This window comes from Neolamprologus multifasciatus, chromosome 13 (genome assembly GCF_963576455.1).
Source record: "Neolamprologus multifasciatus chromosome 13, fNeoMul1.2, whole genome shotgun sequence".
In the NCBI taxonomy this organism is placed as follows: domain Eukaryota; kingdom Metazoa; phylum Chordata; class Actinopteri; order Cichliformes; family Cichlidae; genus Neolamprologus; species Neolamprologus multifasciatus.
The window spans coordinates 31,546,200-31,566,687 of record NC_140451.1 but is presented as its reverse complement, the minus strand read 5'-3'; the positions used below and the strand labels follow the sequence as shown (position 1 = coordinate 31,566,687).

Genomic DNA, 20,488 nt, shown 5'->3' with positions numbered 1-20,488 from the left:
GGGCAGAACTGTCTACTAGCAAAAATGTGTCCTAAGCAAAATCACAATGGGTGCTGCAGAAGAAAAGGTGGCTCCAGCGTGCATTGACCTTTCTCACAGCTAATGAGTTTCAGTTTCCTTGTTTGGTCAGAGGAGCATCATTAGATGCACAATGCAATGAATAAAACGCAAAATTCCTCCTACAAAGGCAAAGTGCAAGAGCATTGTTGAAATGCATATGAACTTTCCAATGACATTGAGTCTGCTGTGATATTTTTCTCCTTGCGTGTGCTAAATTAACTGAAGACACATTCCACGGTTTCTGGATAGCCCTCAGACTTCTAAAGAAATTTAAACTGTTGAATATGATTGGCACATTAGTGAGAGTACCAGTCTGGCAATGATCATTAAGCAGCTAATGAATTCTGAAATGTGCTTGGGCTGCCCTTCAGAAAGTATCCCAAGAAAAGACAGGATGTATTTTTAATTAATTTTAGCTCAATAACCATCTCCTTATCAACACACGGAAGTGTAGGGTTGTCTTACAGAACAGAGAGAAAGCACAGAGACTTCAATGAGGGCGTGAGGCCTTACTGGGTGTCGCACTTGGCTGGAATATCAATTTTGCCTGTGGCCAAATGTATTCTGCTTGCTTCTTGCAGAAAATACACAACTTATCCATGCAAAACATCAACTAAGAAACAGACATAGTGATGCTGCTTTAGATTTGACCACACCATTACTTAAAAATTGATAAATTTTCTAATAATTCTGTTTCATTATGCCAAATTTTCATCTCTACTCCACCTGTATCCCCATGTCTGCCCAGATTACCCTTGCAGCTTTGTTTCACAGAATCAGTCTGTATCCGGTCTGACAAGCTGACAGCAGAGCAAAAATACTGATCCCTGCAAGTGAAATCCGAGAGAACAGCTTTGACCAACCAGACAAAACACTGAAGCTCTGCATAGACATCAAGCTTACAAGAACTGGAATGTGGCATATTCAAGATTTTTGCTTGGTGCAGAATGACGATAGCAAGCCTGTTTTGTGATTTTCAGAGTGGGGGGATTCGCCTGTGCATGCCGCTGGTACATATGTCTTTACTTTTGGACAGAACTAAAGACATAGCAGTGTTGTGGCAATGAATGCAAACTGCAAAAAAATGCTTAAATCTTGAACTGGTTTCAAAATGGAGTTAAAGTACTTTGGGTGGAGCTGTGACTCACTGATACACAGCTCGCTCATGCAGGTTTCGAGTGGATTGTCAAGTGACACTCTCGCCTCTGAAAACAAAAAAAATGCTTGATTTTTGGAGGAGCTTCTCACAGCTGTAAGGCATTAGACGAAATTGGTGGTGGTGAGATCCTGACACTTTTTATCAATCACTTGACACACTGTCAATCTGCCTTTTTCAGGTTCACAGTCGGAAAAAGCACAGGTGTAATGTGAAGTTGCAGGCTTCACTGTGTGAAGTCTATACTTACAAACGTTCAGCAGCTTTATCAGAACTACTGGTACTGCCGCGAGGGGAATGTGGACCGGCATGTGATGATTATGGGCAGGTCCTAACAATCCGACTGATTTAATTCAAGCATGGATTTAAAAAATGATAGAATTCTGTGAAGACTGCCAAACATGGCATGCTTATTTACTCTATAATTGATTGACACTTTTTTTTATACGAATTGCTCAAAGTAATGCAAAATATGCCAAAGTAAGTGGTGTGGTCTAGTAACAGATGCTCAACTGCCATCTAGTCCAGCAGGGGGGTTGGAAGGCTCGGGGGAGGGAGCCAGTGTGAGAAATCTCCACATAACTGTGCTTGCCATTGCTGTCACTGTTAGCACGGTGGCAGCAGTGCTGTTCCTGTCTCGCTGTGTATGCTGAAGAGCCCTCACCAATACGTGAAACTCTTTTGTGCATTTTCACAAATACAGTTAGTTTAAACCAGTTCAGCATATCGTGACTACGTTATGAGGAACTGAGCTGAGCAAAATTTACATGAAATCAATATAGGAATGTTGTAATGCTACAGTCAAAGGAAAACGCTGGCTGGAGAGCACGGTGTGATCAGAATGACTGCAATCATGTGCAATTTAATTGGAATTTCATTGCCTCCAGAATGGCTGCTTCCAACACAGGGACCAGGTCTGCAAGCACACGCACTCTGTTGCTATCTTCAAAGCAACTTTGATGCATCAAGAAAGCAATAAAACAGCAATGAGGCAGTCAGTCTGTCTGCAGGTGGATCTGTTTGTGATAAATCAGCAGAAACTGCAAACCCGTGGCTGCGAGTTGCTGTATATATACATGGAAACTCTCATTCATACATTCAGAGTCTAACCAAAACCAAAATAGTGACGCACCTTTTGCAGGACAGTGATTTAACTCCAAAATGACATACAGCTGCTCGGCAACTTCTCTTTTTCGTTTGTTTGTTTGCTTTAATCAATTTTAAATCATGCTTTTTATTTGTTTTTGTTTCTAATGTCTCTTTAAAGCACTTTTAATCACCTTGTTGTTGAACTGTGCTATACAAATAAACTTGCCTTGCCTTTTATATATGAATATAACCTGTTGGTAACTGGTTGCGTCTTGTATCACATAAGGAGACATCACGAGGCCTCAAAGATCCCATTGTTTGTCAAGGCAACAGTTTTGCCACCTCTCCTCCAAGTTTGTTGTTCTCGGCTTTTAGCATCTCAGTGTGCGATGCCAAATATGTTCTGTGTGGGAGCGGGAGAACAAAACAAACACAAACAAATGCAGTTGCTTTGTTTTAAAAGATGCGATCTAAATCAGGCTTCAAAAGTTTGACGAAATTCATTTTAAATGACAAACGTTTCCACAACTTTATATAACGTTGCCGGGGCAGATGTGTCACGGCGGGGTGCGCCGGTGTGAAGAAGAGGTAGACCCAGATGCAGACAAGTTTCCAAAAATAAAGCGAGCCTTTATTGTGGCTGATGGCATGACAAAAACACTAGAGAACACTGAAACTGGGAAAACTAAAAAGACTACGACACTCTGTGAAAGAACTATGAAGAAACTATGAACACAGAGTAACTAGGCAGGCTATGAAACAGTGACACAATAGGATAACAGACGATCTGACCCCGACTGAGCAGAAACACACGGATTAAGTACACATAAGGAATGATCAGGGGAAGCGGAATCACATGGGGAAAACAGCTGACAACAGTTAACATAATGACAGGACAGGGGACGTGAAGCTAAATACAATAAACAAAAAAACACAAGGATCCTTCAAAATAAAACGGGAAACATAACGAGACCCAGACATGACTCGAACTAGACAAACAAAGAAAACTTGGACATGAAACATGACAGATAAACACACGAAGACTTAACACAGAAAACTTCACACAGGGATGAGACAAATGGGGAGCTCGATAAATCATGAATTAAAACGGTAACCTAGGCATGACAGAATGTATGCCTAGGTTATGCATGACACTCACTATGTATTAACAGACCTCTCTGCATTGAATCATATCTGTTATTAACCTCTGTCTCTCTTCCACTGCATGTGTTTTATCCTGTCTTCCTTCTCTCACCCCAACCACAGCAGATGGCCCCGCCCCTCCCTGAGCCTGGTTCTGCTGGAGGTTTCTTCCTGTTAAAAGGGAGTTTTTCCTTCCCACTGTCGCCAAAGTGCTGCTCATAGGGGGTCATATGATTGTTGGGTTTTTCTCTGTATCTATGAAGCGCCTTGAAGCGACTTTTGTTGTGATTTGGCGCTATATAAATAAAATTGAATTGAATTGAATGTAACTAGATAAACTGAAATGAAACTAGACTGAAAGGAATAACAAAAACATCAAGAAACTCAGAATACTGGGTCACATGACCCAGGACCATGACAAGATGTAGGTGAGCTGGATTTCACTGACTGTTCTTTATACTACTGCTTTGTCAAAGTGGCTGGCAGATATGCCGAGGTGTTCCTTGGCAAATCCCTGATGCACTGGGTAATGGCAATGGTAAGAAGGGTCTCATTCACAACTTGTCACATATGGATGATTATTCAGGATGATCTGATATCGTCGTGTTGGTGTTGTTCCCAGATCATCATGAAAATGTTGTTCCAGGTTCAACATTGCAAGTGACCAATCACATTATTGTGACGTTATTCTTTTGCGCACCAACCCATTCGTGCATTTATGAAATTCCAATGTTGCAAGGACAATATCAATTCTGCTTAGCGTTTATTATAGGGTTAGGGTCCGTTGATCGGCGGACAAAGGCGGTTTCTCGCAGCTTAAGTACAGTTTTTTGTTTTACGCCGGTTTTTCCCGAAGTCGCAAAAGTATGACATCACAGCATTCTGATTGGTCACTTGCAATGTTGATCCTGGAACAACCTTTAGTATGATGATCTGGGAACAACACCAACACGAGGATATCAGATCGTGCGATTATTCAGGACCGCTTTAAGCACACATGTGTCACTGGTTAAGTGTCAAATAGTTAAAGACATGACCTTTTCCTAAACCTAATAAAGTAGTCTGGTGCCTAAAGCTCAACATACAGCCAACAGCTTGCATGAAAATGCCGTTATTTGATGCCCAAGGAGAAAACCAAGTTAGCATATGAAACTCCTGCTAGACGAAGCCAAACTCAAATCAAACATTTCAGTAAAAGTATATCATGTCAACAGGTCACTTACACCACAGATGGACATTTTCTCTTTACCAAACATCCCTCCATGGTGCTGTGACCTAAGCCGACTAAACTTCGACGAGAGCTAACCTTTGTCAACCCAACTGATGCGAAGAAAGATAATTAAAAGAAAGGAGGCTTAACATGGTGACAGTGCCCGTGTTTCATGCTCATTAGGTGGAACAGGGGAAGCGAGAGTGAATGCTAGCCACTGTTAAAACATACTTAAAAGGCAAGAGAGAAGACAATACGCAGAATTATGCACAGTTGAACAGACAAAGCATCCCGGTTAAATGGCCAGGAGCACCATAAACAGCTGCAATATCCTTCTGTATCGTGTTTATGACTGTGCAGTTTATGAAGTTCTTGCATCCCTCAAACTCTGCTTTTTGTTTGCCTATGCCGTTTGCTGCTGAGATCAAAACACTTCAAAGTGTTGCCTTATGAAGCTCAGAGGAGTGAATATGAGAATGGATGAGAGACTGTGGGAGGGTATTGAAGAGTTCCATGCCTTCTAATTAACACCACAGTCATTAATTAAAAGAAAACAGGAAGCAAGTACATGCATGCATGTGTGTAAGCGCGTGTGTTTCTCTCTGAAGTGTACAAAGCAACACAAAGCCTGGGATAAATATAAATATGCCGCCCAGAGGATGATGAATTTCTGTAAAGGGAAGTGTGAAAACACATGAACTGGTGACTAAAGACACACGTACATATGCAGGGATCCAGTGTGAGAAAAGCAGTTTAGAAGTGAAGTATTTGTGGAAAACTTTAACAGAAGAATAGAAGTGTTATTACAGCATACCTGGTATTATTTTCTCTGGGTGTGATGGTCCTGATGAGAACGCCAGAAACTACCAGGAAGCTGTGAGTATTTTGGCAGGTATTATGTTTGACTGTCTGGATGTCTGTGGGAATATTTTGTCAGTGCTATAACAAAGTAACCATGCGTGATACTGTCATAACACTTTAGTGGTGTGCACCAGAAATCATGGTAGGGTTGTGTTTCAGCATGGCTTTAGTCTGACCGTATAATACTGATTGAAAGGAAAGGAATTAGGGGCAAGCAACTGAGCTCGTCAATGATCATGTCCAAGATATCTTTTGGCGTGATCCAGTTCACAGTGACTAAAAGAAATGCATGAAAAACCATCTTCTATTGTATTTAGATACCAAAGATGCACCATGATTTTATCTTCAAAAGACAAATGATCCAAACAAATGTCTAACTTTCCTTGGCAAGTCATTTTGACCATTTAGTCTAAATTAGGATTAGTTTGAATAATTAACTTTTAGGAATTGTTACTGTGGAAATCAAAGAAGGTACAAAATTTGATTAATCAAATCCTAAATCAATTCCAATGTGTCTGCTGGGCTTTAATAGCAACTCTCAGCTTGATTTGTTTAATCGGGTAACCAAATACAAATCGCAGTCTTCATTTTAAACTGGGCCTCAGATTATTACTTTTCTACTTTAATGACACTACATATCACTCGTTGTATGTGTTGCTATTCATTCCTCTCTTTCTTGATGGGACAGAAGATTGAAATGAAAATCTGGTTTTGTTTGGTATGAAGGGAAGTCTCTTCTCTCATTTTTCCAGACTAGTTGTTTGAAATGCATCTAGGGCAGTATGTCTCAAGCAGGCAGATTGTGAAACTGTGGCGTGTATGTGTATCTATGGACATGTTCTACCAAAGGCTGTCTTGGAAGTTTTTGCCAGCATACCTATCTATACAGTTTTTTTTGTATGTATTAGGTATATGGAGGACAGTGTCATAGGAACTCTCGCATGACAAATGTTCTTTTGAGAACATCTAAACCCATTATTATCTCCATATAATCCTACTATTCACCACTACTTATGGAACTGGGTCACAGAGGCAGTGATGTAAGCACAGTGTCCTGATCCTTAGTCAGTCCTTAGTCAAGTATTTGAATCCCAGAAGATATCCATTCAGTGAAAAACAGGAGACTACTCTGAGGTCTCCTGTTCTTCGTTGCTTTGAATACCTTCCTGTCAAGGTGCCTCAATGGTATCCTGGTTGGATAGCCATGCTATCTGAGTTGGCTCCTTTAAATGTAGAGTAACAGGCATTTTTGATAACTCCCTTGTAATGTCTCTTTGGAACATCCATCCATCCATCCATCTTCATCCGCTTTATCCGGGGCCGGGTCGCGGGGGCAGCAGCCTAAGCAGAGAAGCCCAGACCTCCCTCTCCCCCGCCACCTCTTCCAGCTTATCCGGGGGAACACCAAGGCGTTCCCAGGCCAGCCAAGAGATATAATCTCTCCAGCGTGTCCTGGGTCTGCCCCGGGGCCTCCTCCCGGTGGGACATGCCCGGATCACCTCACCCAGGAGGCGCTCAGGAGGCATCCTTGTCAGATGCCCGAAACACCTCAGCTGAGGCCAGCCACCCTTCGGAGCAAGCTCATTTCCGCCGCTTGTATCCACGATCTCGTTCTTTCGGTCACTACCCACAGCTCGTGGCCATTCGCTTTTACACTCAGCTCCCTCTTCACCACGACGGACCGGTGCAGCCGCCGCATCACTGCAGCCGCCGCATCACTGCAGCCGCCGCATCACTGCAGCCGCCGCATCACTGCAGCCGCCGCACCACTGCAGCCGCCGCACCAATCTGTCTGTCAATCTCCGGCTCCCTTCCCCCATCACTCGCGGACAAAACCCCGAGATACTTGAACTCCTCCACTTGGGGTAGGAATTCATCCCCGACCCGGAGTGGGCACTCCACCCTTTTCCGGCTGAGCCATGGCCTCAGATTTGGAGGTGCTAATCCTCATTCCCGCTGCTTTACACTCGGCTGCGAACCGTTCCAGTGCGAGCTGGAGGCCCTCACCCAATCCTGAAGCCAAGAGAACCACATCATCCGCGAAAAGCAGAGATGAGATTCTGAGACCACCAAAGTGAAAGCCCTCCGCCACTTGGCTGCTCCTAGAAATCCTGTCCATAAAAATTATGAACAGAACCGGTGACAAAGGGCAGCCCTGGTGGAGCCCATCACCCACCGGGAATGAGTCCCGGTGGGTGATGGGCCGGTGTCTGGCCCATTGCTACGGGCCATTCGATCCCTATACAATCGTTGCAAGAGCTTGGTTCGCTCTTGCAACGATTGTATAGGGATCGAATGGCCCGTAGCAATGGGCCAGACACCCCATACTCCCGCAGCACCTCCCACAGGACACCCCGAGGGACACGGTTGAATGTTGTGCCCATGCACCCTCAAGTATCCTCGAGAGGATGAAGAGCTGGTCCAGTGTTCCGCGACCAGGACGAAAACTGCATTGTTCCTCCTGTATCCGAGGTTCGACTAGCGGACGAACTCTCCTTTCCAGCACCCTGGCATAGACTTTCCCAGGGAGGCTGAGGAGTGTGATCCCCCTGTAGTTGGAACACACCCTCCGGTCCCCCTTCTTAAAGATGGGGACCACCACCCCGGTGTGCCAGTCCAGGGGTACTGCCCCTGATCTCCACGCAACATTGTAGAGGCGTGTCAACCAGGACAGCCCTACAACGTCCAGTTGGTAAAAAAGACTCTTAAATATTTAAACTCTTTCACATGTGTTTGACTTGGTCTACATTGTTGTCTTTTTGACATTTAGTCTTAGTCAAAGGCAAGTTGGATTATATTCAAGATCATCCTGCGGATTTTACCATTTTGTCTATTGCAGACAATATTGCTGCAGAGTATGAAAAAAAGAAGCTTTTGGTTAATGTCCAAAAAATGCAAAATAAAGAACAGAAAAAAAGAAAAAAATGACAAAAAAGGAGGTAACATGTAGAGAAGGAATGGATAACGGTGGGCGACTAGGTTTTTCCATTGTACTGCAGTTGCACGACTCCTACATATTCTTGGTTGCTTTGTGTTTAACATGCTTAGAATAGATGACTGCCTAATGAGTCTGCTAGTACATAAGAGTCCACCTACTGGTCATATCTATGCAACTGATTACAATTAGTATCAGCCAACTAATGAGACAGCATCCAAATCAACTGTTGTGGCTGATGAGGGACACACAATTATCTTGTATTTCAAAGTATATGAAGGCATTTTGGAAGGAAGAAATTGTTTAGAGAACAGATTGAGCTCCACTAAGGCCTCCACTTAGTACATACTAATGATTATTAAATATATGTAAACAAGGACTGTGACAACAGGCCAATTATTTGGTCACCATTAACCCAAAATTAAATTGCCTGTGCTGTCTAATAAACAGGAGGCACATAGTCCATTTACCGCTCAAGATACTCCTGTGTCTCCTCTGTGATTGTGTAATTGTGGCCTAAACCAATTCCAGTTTAATTTCTGAAAATTGCCTTTACAGACATATAATTACTAAATGAGCTTTTGGAGCAGGCCTCAAATTTCTAAGGTGAAGAGGAGCATGTTTCTTTTGCAAGCATTTCAAAAGCCAGTTCAACTGGATGACTTCTGATAGCAGCTCATTTCAGTGAGAAAATCAATCATTGCATTTTCTTTTCTTTATGCATATGTCACATATATGTAAGTTTGCAGCTTTTCAGCGCTTCCGGTTGCCGAGCTTCTCTGACATGTATCACACTGAAAGTTACATACAGGCCATGCTGCAAACCCTTGCTTCTGTCTCACCATCACTCCTCTGAAAGCTCACTTACATCCCGACTCATTCACGAGAGACAAGAGGTTACTTAATAATTCAAAGCTCTTACTGATCACTGGCCCTCAAATTAAAAAAAACAAGAAAAAAAGCCAATTTCTTTCATTTATCTCACCTTGGTCCTCCTCTATCTGCCTTTTCGTGCCGTATTCTCTAATAAAAGCACTCTGGCGAATTTAATGAAATCTTTATACACATTAATTACATATAATATATCCATGCATATATCCATGCAATGAATACAATGTGACATTGATCTTTATGTCAAACATTCCTACTGTCAAACACAGAAGCCATGAAGCCATTGTTAAAAATTAAGTAAATTAAAAGTATATTAATTACTTCTATGTTGTTCAAAAGCTTATATGTTGACTAGAATACGAAATATATAAGTCACATTTGTAACTATGACAGACAGATTTTTTTATTGCCTTTGCTACAAGAAGCTACGTTTTTCTGAACTGGCTGTTACAAATAATTGAAGCAAGTAAACATGTCAGCTGAAGCCACTGCGATTCCAAACTGACAGCAGGTGTCAGACTCCATGATGGAAAAAACAAACCAAAATTGATTCACAGAAAACTAACCTTTTTATACTCAGGAGACAATTTCTGAGGTATTTTTGCCATCATAACCATGATCGTTCACTAACCAGACACGATCAGGAGGGAACGAGTGAAGAGAAAAGACCATAAACAGGAGATAATGCATAGATTTGCCCAAATGATAGGAGGAACACCTCAGGTTGGTGAAGTCTTCCCTGTTCACTTCAGCTCTTCTGGAAAAAGCATTAACAGTGAGATAAGGCTCGAATCCAACCCTTATCTTTTTCTCATTTTGCCCCCCTCTCTGTTTTACACTCTCTCTCTTTGAATTTCTCCCTTTTTAAATATTAACACTTTATCACTTAGAACACTTATCTCTGTGCATAATGATTCCCTCTTAGTCACATTGATTAGATGTTAGACTTTTTTTTTCATACAGTCAAGAATAAGATTCGGGGGATATCGCTTTTACTTATCTTGATGCCAAAGGGGTATCAAGGTACTTGGATTAAACAATTTAATGGCTATCACCGACTTTGACAGGCAACAAGTTTTTACCCCTAGCAACCTGTACTCTATGCACAGATATCCGTTAAATTGAAGGTAAGGTAAGGAAGTTTATGTATGCTATAGTTTTCCTTTTTTTTTTTCTTCAAAAGTTTGATCTGGAAGTACTTTGGTCTGCACACAGTTTCATCATGACCATAAGCATCTTGTGGATGAAATAAAATGCTGATTACAAGCTGTTATTTAGGTTATACCAAGGACAAGAGAAATGTTACAAACAGTATGGTCATCCAGTTATGAGGGAACCAAGTATGCCCTACACTATTGGCAACCAGCTGTTCCTATAAATGGAAATCAAAAGACTTCAATCAGACAACACTCAAATGCACCATGCCCTAGAAGCTCTGACTTGACCTGACCTTTTCAGGCCTATACCTGAGCACCAACCTCTGGGGATGAACAATGAAATTAGCAAGGAGCTAGCCAATAGCTGGTTGCTAGGCAGCTACTTGGCTCACTAAAGCTGTTGAACTAGCTTCTTTCATGTGTTCATGGTGAAGCTGCCTTGCAGAGGATTTTAAATGGAGTGATGTGATGGAGAAAAAAAGTCTAAAGGGAATTTTTTTTAAAAAGTTCTCCTGTTTTGGTAAAAAATGGAAAAAAAACAAAACAATTATTGATATGCATCTTTTTCTTATATATCAGAACGATATTTGTTTAAAGTGATTTTTCTTCTTGGCATATCATCTTTATTCTAGACAATCATTTTCCATCTCGAGTGTTCTTCATTTTTTGCCTGAGATTCTGGAGTGCCCTTTGGAAAATTAACACAAGGGAAACAATGGACTTAGCTAATAATGTACCACATGGGTGACAGTTTTATCACATCCCAATTTCAGAAAAATTAGCAAAACACCCAAATGCCAGAGGAGGATTTATGCAAGAGAGCGTGCAGTTTGTGTTGAAGAACAACGATGAAAGCTTTGACCTTTGGACGAAATTAAGCAGCACAAAAGTCCGTCAGGGTAATCGTATAATTAAACTTACCCCTTCTGTTTCCGATGATTTTTTTTGTCCCTTTAGAAATATTTTCTCACTTAAGAGTCACTCCCTTGTGCTGATCCTGCTAGAGGGCATGTTTAAGAAGGCGTTCGCCAAGGATAATACTACACAAAGGAATTTCAAATTATAACCTTCTGGAAACTGGCAGCCACTTCATCTCCCAAATGTTGATGGTGGGATTTAAAATTCTTATGCATGTAAAATGTAATTTCACTGCTTCAACAATGCGCCGTTCCTTATTGGAAGACACAAAACGGGTTCAAAGGATGAGTAGAAACATCAACAGTGCTACTGAAAACATCTTTGAAGGCGGCTGAAAATAGATTAGAAATAACTGAAGTGAAAAAAAATGTGTATGAAGATGTTGTTTTTCGGTGTATAGATAAAGCATAATCGCTTTGTAGTTTTTATGTTAAAGTTTTGTTGCAACTTAGTAAAACTTAGTTGCAACAAAGTAAAAAAGACACTGAATCTAAACCCTCTGAACCACCATGTGAGATTCAAAGTAAAATATTTATACTTTAACTGTTGTGAACCACCGACTGATGAAAATTTTAAATGTAATTTCTTATTTATGATTACTGACTACATTTGGTTTGCACAACGGAATCTGTTTCGGCTGTACTTGATGTGATATCATTACTTCCAATATGCTTTTGTAGTTGTCTTTGCTTCGGTTTTCAAATGATTCGTGAAAAGCCAGCGAAAGCAAAAACAAGCTCTGTGATTCATTTTGTCATTATTTGTGACCCGACTCACTCGAGTGCAAGACCGGCTGAATTCAAACGAAGGAAAAAGCTGGCTACAGGAAAAGCTGGTTACATGGCGCACTTGAAAGCAGCATCACAGAGCCTGCAAACCAATTATTTTTAGAGAGAAGTAGTCTGTGTGAAACATGGGAAAATGGCAAAACAAATGCTGCCAAGACAAAACCGATGCAGTAATGTTTCACCTAGCAAACAGGGCTTCCTGTCAGGGAAAGGTGAGCATTTTGGAAACAGTCCTTAATTCAAACCTTTCCCTGAATGTTCTTAAATGCTGTAAAACTCGATTTGTGGGGAAAAAAAAGTCTCTGAAATGGAATTCAAATTTGTCTTCTGATGGATTTCTGTTCTCTAACTTGGGCCTCCATTCTCAGTATTATGTAACCCAGCCTTAGAAAGCAGCACGGAGATTGTTGCAAATGATTAGTCATAAAATCTGAAATGTTTTCATATTTTATAGATATGAAGAGTCCACATAAAACCCAGATACCCCCAAGTTCTATGAGCGAATTTGAGTTTAATCAAAACACACCCTACGGCAGGAAGGGATTATATTACAGGGCATTACCAATTTTTAGAGGATTATTTCCCCCCTACTGATGATGAAGGACTTTGAAGTAAACATTTAGCTAAAAGAAAAATGTTCAAATCCTATCAAAAGTCCATCTGTTTCCTGAACTGCCTCGCTTCCTTCCATCCATTTTCTTCCACTTAATCAAAGTCGGGTTGCAGTGCCGCCATACTGAGCGGGGTATACCAGATGTCCTTTTACACAACACGATATTCCAGCTCCTCCCGGAGAACCCTGGCACACTAGCAGGCCTGATGAAATTTCTAATCTCTCTAGTGAGTTCTGGGTCTACCCCATGGTGTCCTCCCAACTGGGCATGTCCTCCAAGAGGAGGAGCCCAGCAGGCATATTGATGGCCAACAATATCAGCTGGCTTCTTTGATGTGAGGGAGGACCAATTCTTGGAGTTCCTCGCCTCGTCTTTGAGGCTGAGCCCAAACACCCAACCGAGATGGCTTATTTCAACCTCTGATATCCATGAAATTAATCTTTCTGTCACAACATGACATTTTCAAGGCAAAATATTAAATGATAATAATGTATATCCATGGATTTTTTTTAAATAGCAAGAATGCGGTATTATTTGTGGATAAATGGTAAAGAGTTGGTACATTTGTATGAACAAATCCCACATGCACACAGCAGGGGAGCAGCTAACATCATGTTACCAACAAGAGTAGACAGATAATGATAACTGATGAATAATAAAGTTCTCAACACTTCAACCAGTGCTTACCTCAGCAACATAACACCAGAGTGACTGGGATATGCACTTCTACCTTAGAGATGTAGCTTCAGCAACAGAAAGGTATGCCATTAGAGCCCGTTCTCACTCCCGAGACGTAACATGGCGACGTTTTGTCACGTCCCGCGGCGTTCCTGATGAACGCAAAAGGAGACCTTCGGCGTTCTTATGGTACGCGGTGGGTTATGGCTGAAATCCAGTGCAATGACGCTCCCGCGGTAATAGACGTTCCAGCCCTGTATTGCAGCCCTAAACCTAACCTTATCCCTAGCCATAACCTTTTTCCTGATCTTAACCAGGACTTTAATGATGTTAAATAGCGTTTCTAAGCGATTTGAAGAAAAAGAGCGAACATGTGTAGATTGAGTCCATACGGTTCTCATATTTCCTCATTTTTCCGAGGTCGTCATTTAGGAACGTGGTGGGTAGCCGAAAACGTAATATGTTGACAATTTGTCACCTAGCGTAAAATGTTACGCTTTGGGAGTGAGAACGTGTTGGCCATTAGGGATAGTTACTTTCAGCCATACCTCTGCACATGGCTGAAAGTCTGAAAGGGAAGAGAGCCGCACTAAACTGAAAAGCGCGTCTCCAGCCACGACTTTACTGGTACGTGCAATTTTTTTAAATATTCAAGTTATCTTCAAAAATGATAGAAAAACAAACAAAGCCTACTTGGACTGTAGGCGGTCTTGTAAATCGAAAGCTTTGCCTTCGCATCACTACCAGTGCAGCAACAATCTTCCTGCCAATCTCACGCTCCACCTTCCCATCACCGGTGAACAAGATCCGCAGATACTCGGAGTCCTTCACACGGGGCAGCGGCTCTCCCAGAGAGAGCAATCCAATCCTTAGCCAGTGTCACACTTGACAGGTGATTATTTTCAACTGATTGCTTTGGTTCTGCCGTTTGTGAAAATATACAAAAATATGCATCTCTGAGGACTAACGTTTCTCTAACCAAACAAAATACAAATTAAATGCAAATCGGCATTAAGCGAAAGTTGATAAGGACTGATACAAAGCAAATGTGCCAGCTCAAAGATAGATTAGGGCAATATGAAGAAAAAAGATGCCTATTCTGCTAGTTGTGATATCAGATAACAGATGATCACACAAGGAAACTTGGTATTCACAGCAGAAAAGAGTGGAATGTGATTTGCATTCATTCAAACCTAAAGTGATGACCTTTGCTGTTCTCTTGTGTTACCCTCTGCATGAACTCTCAAACAAAGGCAGGATTGCCTTCATGGACACAGACATGAATTGTTGAGCACATCCTCAACAGGAAGAAGAGAATCAAAGGTATGAAGAAAAGGCTCAGTTCAGCTTTGTGGGGCTGTCGAGAATGAATCCTGATGACACAATTGTGCTATAGACAAATACGGGATGTGGAAAATTAAATATTTTAGAGGCCTAGCCCCCAAAGTTCAATGCATGACCTGGTCTTTGACCTCATATACTGAAATGGTTGCTAGATGAGATAAAATGACTTAAAAAAAAGCTCCCATGTATTAGCTCATATGAGTCTTTATCACTGGTGAGCTGAAATGGAGGCTTGCTGTATCTGGTATACAGATATAGGCTGTATCCCAATTCAGGGTCTGCAGCCTTAAAGTACGCAGCCTCAACGATCCTCAAGGGCCGCGTACTCAAAGACCGCTAAGGCCGGAAGTGCGAGGCTTGTGAAATGGGACGGTCTAGCCTCCGTTGCGCTGCCCAGGTTGCCTAGCAACCATGATACTAACAGCTGGAAACGTTTCATACAGCTTTGTTTGACAGAAATGAAGGAGAAAATCTTTTGTTCATTTGTTTGTTTGTTTCTACGTGAGCTTTGATCATTCTCTGATTAAGCTCAGCTATTGAACGGCGTATATTTTAAAGTAAAGGCTTTAAAACCAAGTTAGTACAAACGTCACTAATGTCACATAACTTTGCCGACATGTGGCCAACAGGAATGTTTTTATGTTCTTCGTTATTAAACATTTGCACATAAATAAGTGACATAATATTCAGTACTTAGTTTACTAAGTTATTCTTCGAGCGCCCCTCCTCCGCCATTTTTTTATTATAAATTATCCACACCCACCGCCGCGCTATGCATTCTGGGATATGTTGGGCCACGAAGTCTACACCGCCACGTCCTTAAAATTCAGGGAAATGAAGGACGCATTTGAGGGCCGCATTTCGAGCAGCCTTCGAATTGGGACAGCCTTCGTCGCGTCGCGGTGACGTAATCGGCCTTAAAATGCGGCCTTTAAGGCTGCAGACCCTGAATTGGGATACAGCCATGGTATCCTCATCATCATCATCTTCTAAGAACTGGTCTATGCAACATTCGCAGTCGACTGTGGGTTTCTAAGGGACACATTTCAGCATTTATTTATAATTTTGAAATGTGCATATCAGTTTTTTTAAAACATTACTAGTAAATTTCTATTAGACATTGAATGTTAGCAACATTATGTTGGACAAAGTTGATTAAGGGCACATCACAGCCATTCTTTACCAGGTATCCTGAGGAGAAAATCAAGCAAAATCCATATTTTATACAAAAGCTCTCACGTCAAGTTGCTCGTGAGGCTCTTGAGGGCAACATGAGAACTGGCATTACAGTCTGTACAGATGGATTTCCAATTATGCTAATACCATAACAAGGGTTACTTTGTCTAATTGGAAAAAGACTAAGACAATGATAAGAACAGCACAGATAAACACAAGACAGAAACACGAGGTCAGTTTTTGAATTGAATGAGCTCGGATCCTCTTTTATGTGAAGCATGTATCAGCCACTCTCATAATGAATGAAAGGGGACCGTCTAGAATAAAAGAAGAGATTTTCTATAATTTGAACAAGTCTTTTTATCCTCGTTGTTTTTAATTCTGAACAGCTATGCATTATATTTTACAAAAAGACTGTAGCCAATAAAGAGAAGAGTAAGTAAAAGAAAACAGCTGCAACAACAAAAGCAAAAGTGAACCTGGTGAAAATGTGTTGTCAACAGCATTCTTTCATGTAACGAGGACGAGAAAAAGGCAAGAGGAAATAATTACTAGACTCCAGGAGCAGCTGTTTACACAAGACTTCCGCTGCGCCGCAGGACTCGCAACTTGTAGTGCTTTTTGTGACCCAAAAAAGGCCTCCGAAAAATATGCTGCCTAAAGTTTCATCAAAGAAAAAAGAAAAAGGAAACGCATGCCACAGCAAATGCACCACTGCTTCCATTAAAGGGGGTTATAAGTGCTGCCCAATCGTTGTCCTGCTAGGAATAAGTGCAAGCGTTCAACACCAATCACCACAATGTTTTACTACAGGGATTGTGCAGAATTAGAGGAATTGCACCACACTGGTTTGAATCTGTCAATCTATATCATAAACTCCAACTGATTCATGTAAATTAAACAGATATGTAGCATTGCCTTCTTTACAGTGGCTTGCAAAAGTATTCGGCCCCCTTGAACTTTTCCATATTACATGATTCCAAACATTTTTTACATGGATTTTACACTTTGCAGTTATTTATTTGTAAAAAATGTTTGGAATCATGTATTTCATTCCACTTCTCACGTGTGCACCACCCTGTGTTGGTCTTTCACGTGAAATTCCAATAAAATTGATTCATGTTTGTTGCTGTAATGTGACAAAATGTGGGAAAGTTCAAGGGAGCAAGCCACTGTACAGATACTTTGTGCAGCATTGCTATAATTACAAATATCCTGTCTCAGAGTGATGCTGAAAAACTAATTTAGATATTTTATTAAAACTCATTTTCATCAGGCTGAAAAGCCTTCAGAATGCCACAGTGAGAGTACTGACAGGGACTAGAAAGAGACATTTTTCTCCTATATTTGCTTATCTTCATTTGCTCCCAGTTAAATCCAGAATTAAATTTGAAATCCTTCCCCTCACATGCAAGGTCTTACTTGTGGTTCCTAATGTATTGGAAAGTAGAATGAGAGGCAAAGCCTTCAGCGATCAGGCTCCTCTTGTTGGTCAAACCTACAGCTGCATCATAACATCACATTGTTACGCTGCAGTAGGTCTAGGCTGATGCAGGCCTATCCATGATGCCTGGGACTTTCCTCTTCACTCAACTACTTCATTTAGAGGTTCAAACCAGCATTACTAATTAACATCTAGTTTTCTCTTCCGTAGTTTGCCTTTTGCCCCGTGTCTCTCTGCCGTCTTCCCCCTCACCCACAGCTCATCACAGCAGATGGCTGCCCCTCCCTGAGCCCACTTCTGTTGAAAGTTTCAGCCTGTTAAAAAGGAGTGTTTTCTTTTCCACTGTCACTGTACTTGAACATAATGGACTGTCTGGCCCCCTATGAGTCAGCACTATCTAATATTGCAGGCTGTTTACCTTCAAGGTGTTTTATATTGTAAAACACCTCAGTACTGCAATGTGATTTGGTGCTACATAAATAAAGCTGAATGAACTGAGCTGAATAAAGAGTTAGCAGAGTCTCACGTTATTATTACACGAGCCACCAGGTAAAGTATTAACTGCAAATATATAATTACAAATGTACTTCTTTCCCCTCAACACGTGTAAATCCATATCTGTTTTAGGATTTAAATTTTGTTTTTTGTTTTTGCTGTAATACCTTGAAAAAGAGAGTAAAATCTGCCAAATCACGTCTTTGGTAATAAGCAAAAATATTTTTTGTTAAAGCAGAAATTGACAGGAAACATCTGCTAACATTTCATCTTTATACTATGTAGCACCTACACACCAGCTGTTTTTAATAAGTACTTTTTCATTAGTGGGTGTTTTTCCCCCCCTATGAATATTAATGTCGATATAGAAATAAGGAGTTTCAGTAGTGTGCTAGTCTAACACCTATGTGTAAGTAATCCATATTTGGCAGCATGAGTTTGATTAATTTCATTAATAACTCATTCATTGTTTGTTCAGAGCTTCCCAAAGTGTGGGGCCCCATTGCAGGGGGGGCGCGGTATGAAAAGGGTTAAAAAAAAAACTAAAAAAAACGCTTGGACACTGCTAGCACGGGCGCCCACACAAATGCAAAGCAGGAGATGAAGCATCGCTGAATATGTTTCCAAACCAACTTCATTCTAAGCCAAAGACTAGAAAATATGGTGAAGCAAATCTTCCCTTTGGCTTCACCTGCACAAGTGCCGAGGTAGGTCTCCCTGCAGGATTGGTTTTCCCGTCGTCGGGAGCAGCGCTGGGCTGTTTAAATCACGGACAAACAGTTTCCCACATTCTTGATTTGTAGTTCACAAACACTTGTTGTAATGACTAACTACTCCTGACATTTTGGAGATGTTTGCTCTTTATACAGTAAAGTTACAGCGGGATACAAATAACATCAGGCTGATCCTGCCACAATTTGTTCCCTCGGTTCAAATCCTGTACAAACAGCATCCAACAGTTGTTTATGTTTTTAAACCCATTTTGCACAGAGAGGCATTTTTTTTAAAATGTATTGACAGCAATGTTGAATATTATTACACAGGAAAAAAACAACTACAGTAAAATAATCACACCGTGATGCCTCTGCCTTTCTAAATGGAGGGACAGTAACTGCGTGTGTCTACGTAAGCGTTTAAAACCTGCAGATAGTCAGATTAACAGTATTTTGTCTCTATTTGAAATTCATCTCATGTAAACAATAACGTGGCGCACAGCTGACGTGAAAAAAGGCACATAAATTTGACGTTGCGTGACAAACTCTGTATTCCTCGTCCACATGTAAACGCAAAAAAAGGAGTTTTAAAAAATAGCCATTTTCAGTGATTCCAAACGGCGTTTACGTGTGGACGAAACAGCTGCGTTTTCAAAAATACCCGTGTAGGTGCGGACATAGTGTAAAAGAGTTAGTAGTTTATTTTATCACTACCTGTAATTTATTGCAGATTACTTGTATTTCCTTAATTGTTTACTAAATGTTTGAGGTGTGAAATAAACTGCAATGAACATTTTTCTTGTAAAACAAAGGGGGGCTAGCAAAAAGTTAGGTTTAGTTTGGGAACCACTGGTTTACATAAACATTCATATCTTAAATCCTAGACTTCTTTTTGGATTTACCACCTCCGAGGCGTAATGACAACAACAGACCAGATGAGATTTGATTGACTGACGCGTCCACCCAAAAACAGACCTCAGTGCAGCAACGTTGTTAATGTAAATTGGAGCAAGCTGTTGCTGTATAATACTCATGTCATTGAAACTACTCTAAGTATTCTCAGTGGTGCATCTAACAAATCTGTCACAACAAAAAAGAAGTACAACAATGAGACAATCCATTCAAGTCACAGTGGGGCTACATTTTACATTCCCTTAACTTATAAATATAAAGAAAAAAACTTGTCTGCCCAGGCTGTGTTTCAGATTTATCACAATTCTTTAATATTTTACGGTCTATACTTGCGATTTTTTCTTTAATGGTTGTAATTTGTTACAGAGTTTGAGTAATAATTCTCTCCATGGATACTGGAGCTACCCGAGCAGTAGTCTTACAGCTCTAAAAGTACATCTTGATGTGTTATTTCAGAATGACAGGCCAACGTTTTATAGTGGAAAAGAAGAAATAATCAGAGAGAAAATTAAAAAAAGAAGGCTTAGTATATAAAGGCAGACAATATGTGATATGGATTCATAAAAACATGCCATCTCCTGTAATTACACAAGAGTATGTGTGCATTTGTGAGACTATGAAAGGAAAAAGAGTGCAGGGGTGGCAGCTGTAGTATTAATTAGGCAGGTGAGATGAGTGGACCGCAACATTACATTGGCAATTAGAGTGCAGTCTATTTTTCTAGCATGCCTCTGGCTCTGAGGAAGAAAGAAGTGGAAATGGAGAACTAGTTGGGAGACAGAGTGATGTATCAAGGAATAGATTGAGAAAAGCTGCCGGGAGAGAGATTTAAAGGGAGAAGGGGGTGTTATGTGCTTGCAAGTCATGAAAAGGATTTATCGCTAATCCCTCCAGTGATAGTCAG

The 20,488-nt window shown here is 40.9% G+C and overlaps 1 protein-coding gene and 2 long non-coding RNA genes across 3 annotated transcripts in view; 1 reads left to right on the top strand and 2 right to left on the bottom strand.

The window, feature by feature from the left end:
- Window positions 1–20,488, bottom strand: part of nrg3a (neuregulin 3a) — a 430,968-nt gene that overhangs the window by 92,790 nt on the left and 317,690 nt on the right. The gene's annotated exons all lie outside the window — the stretch shown is intronic.
- LOC146505802 (uncharacterized) overlaps window positions 1–20,488 on the top strand; it is a 282,570-nt gene that overhangs the window by 35,499 nt on the left and 226,583 nt on the right. The gene's annotated exons all lie outside the window — the stretch shown is intronic.
- Window positions 14,771–20,488, bottom strand: part of LOC146505806 (uncharacterized) — a 7,567-nt gene continuing 1,849 nt past the window's right edge. The window contains exons 1-2 of the long non-coding RNA XR_014877693.1: window positions 19,180–20,488; window positions 14,771–19,146 (exon numbers count right to left, since the gene is read on the bottom strand). The exon at window positions 19,180–20,488 is cut by the window's right edge and continues 1,849 nt beyond it. This is a non-coding gene — a long non-coding RNA (uncharacterized LOC146505806). The remainder of the gene's footprint in view (window positions 19,147–19,179) is intronic.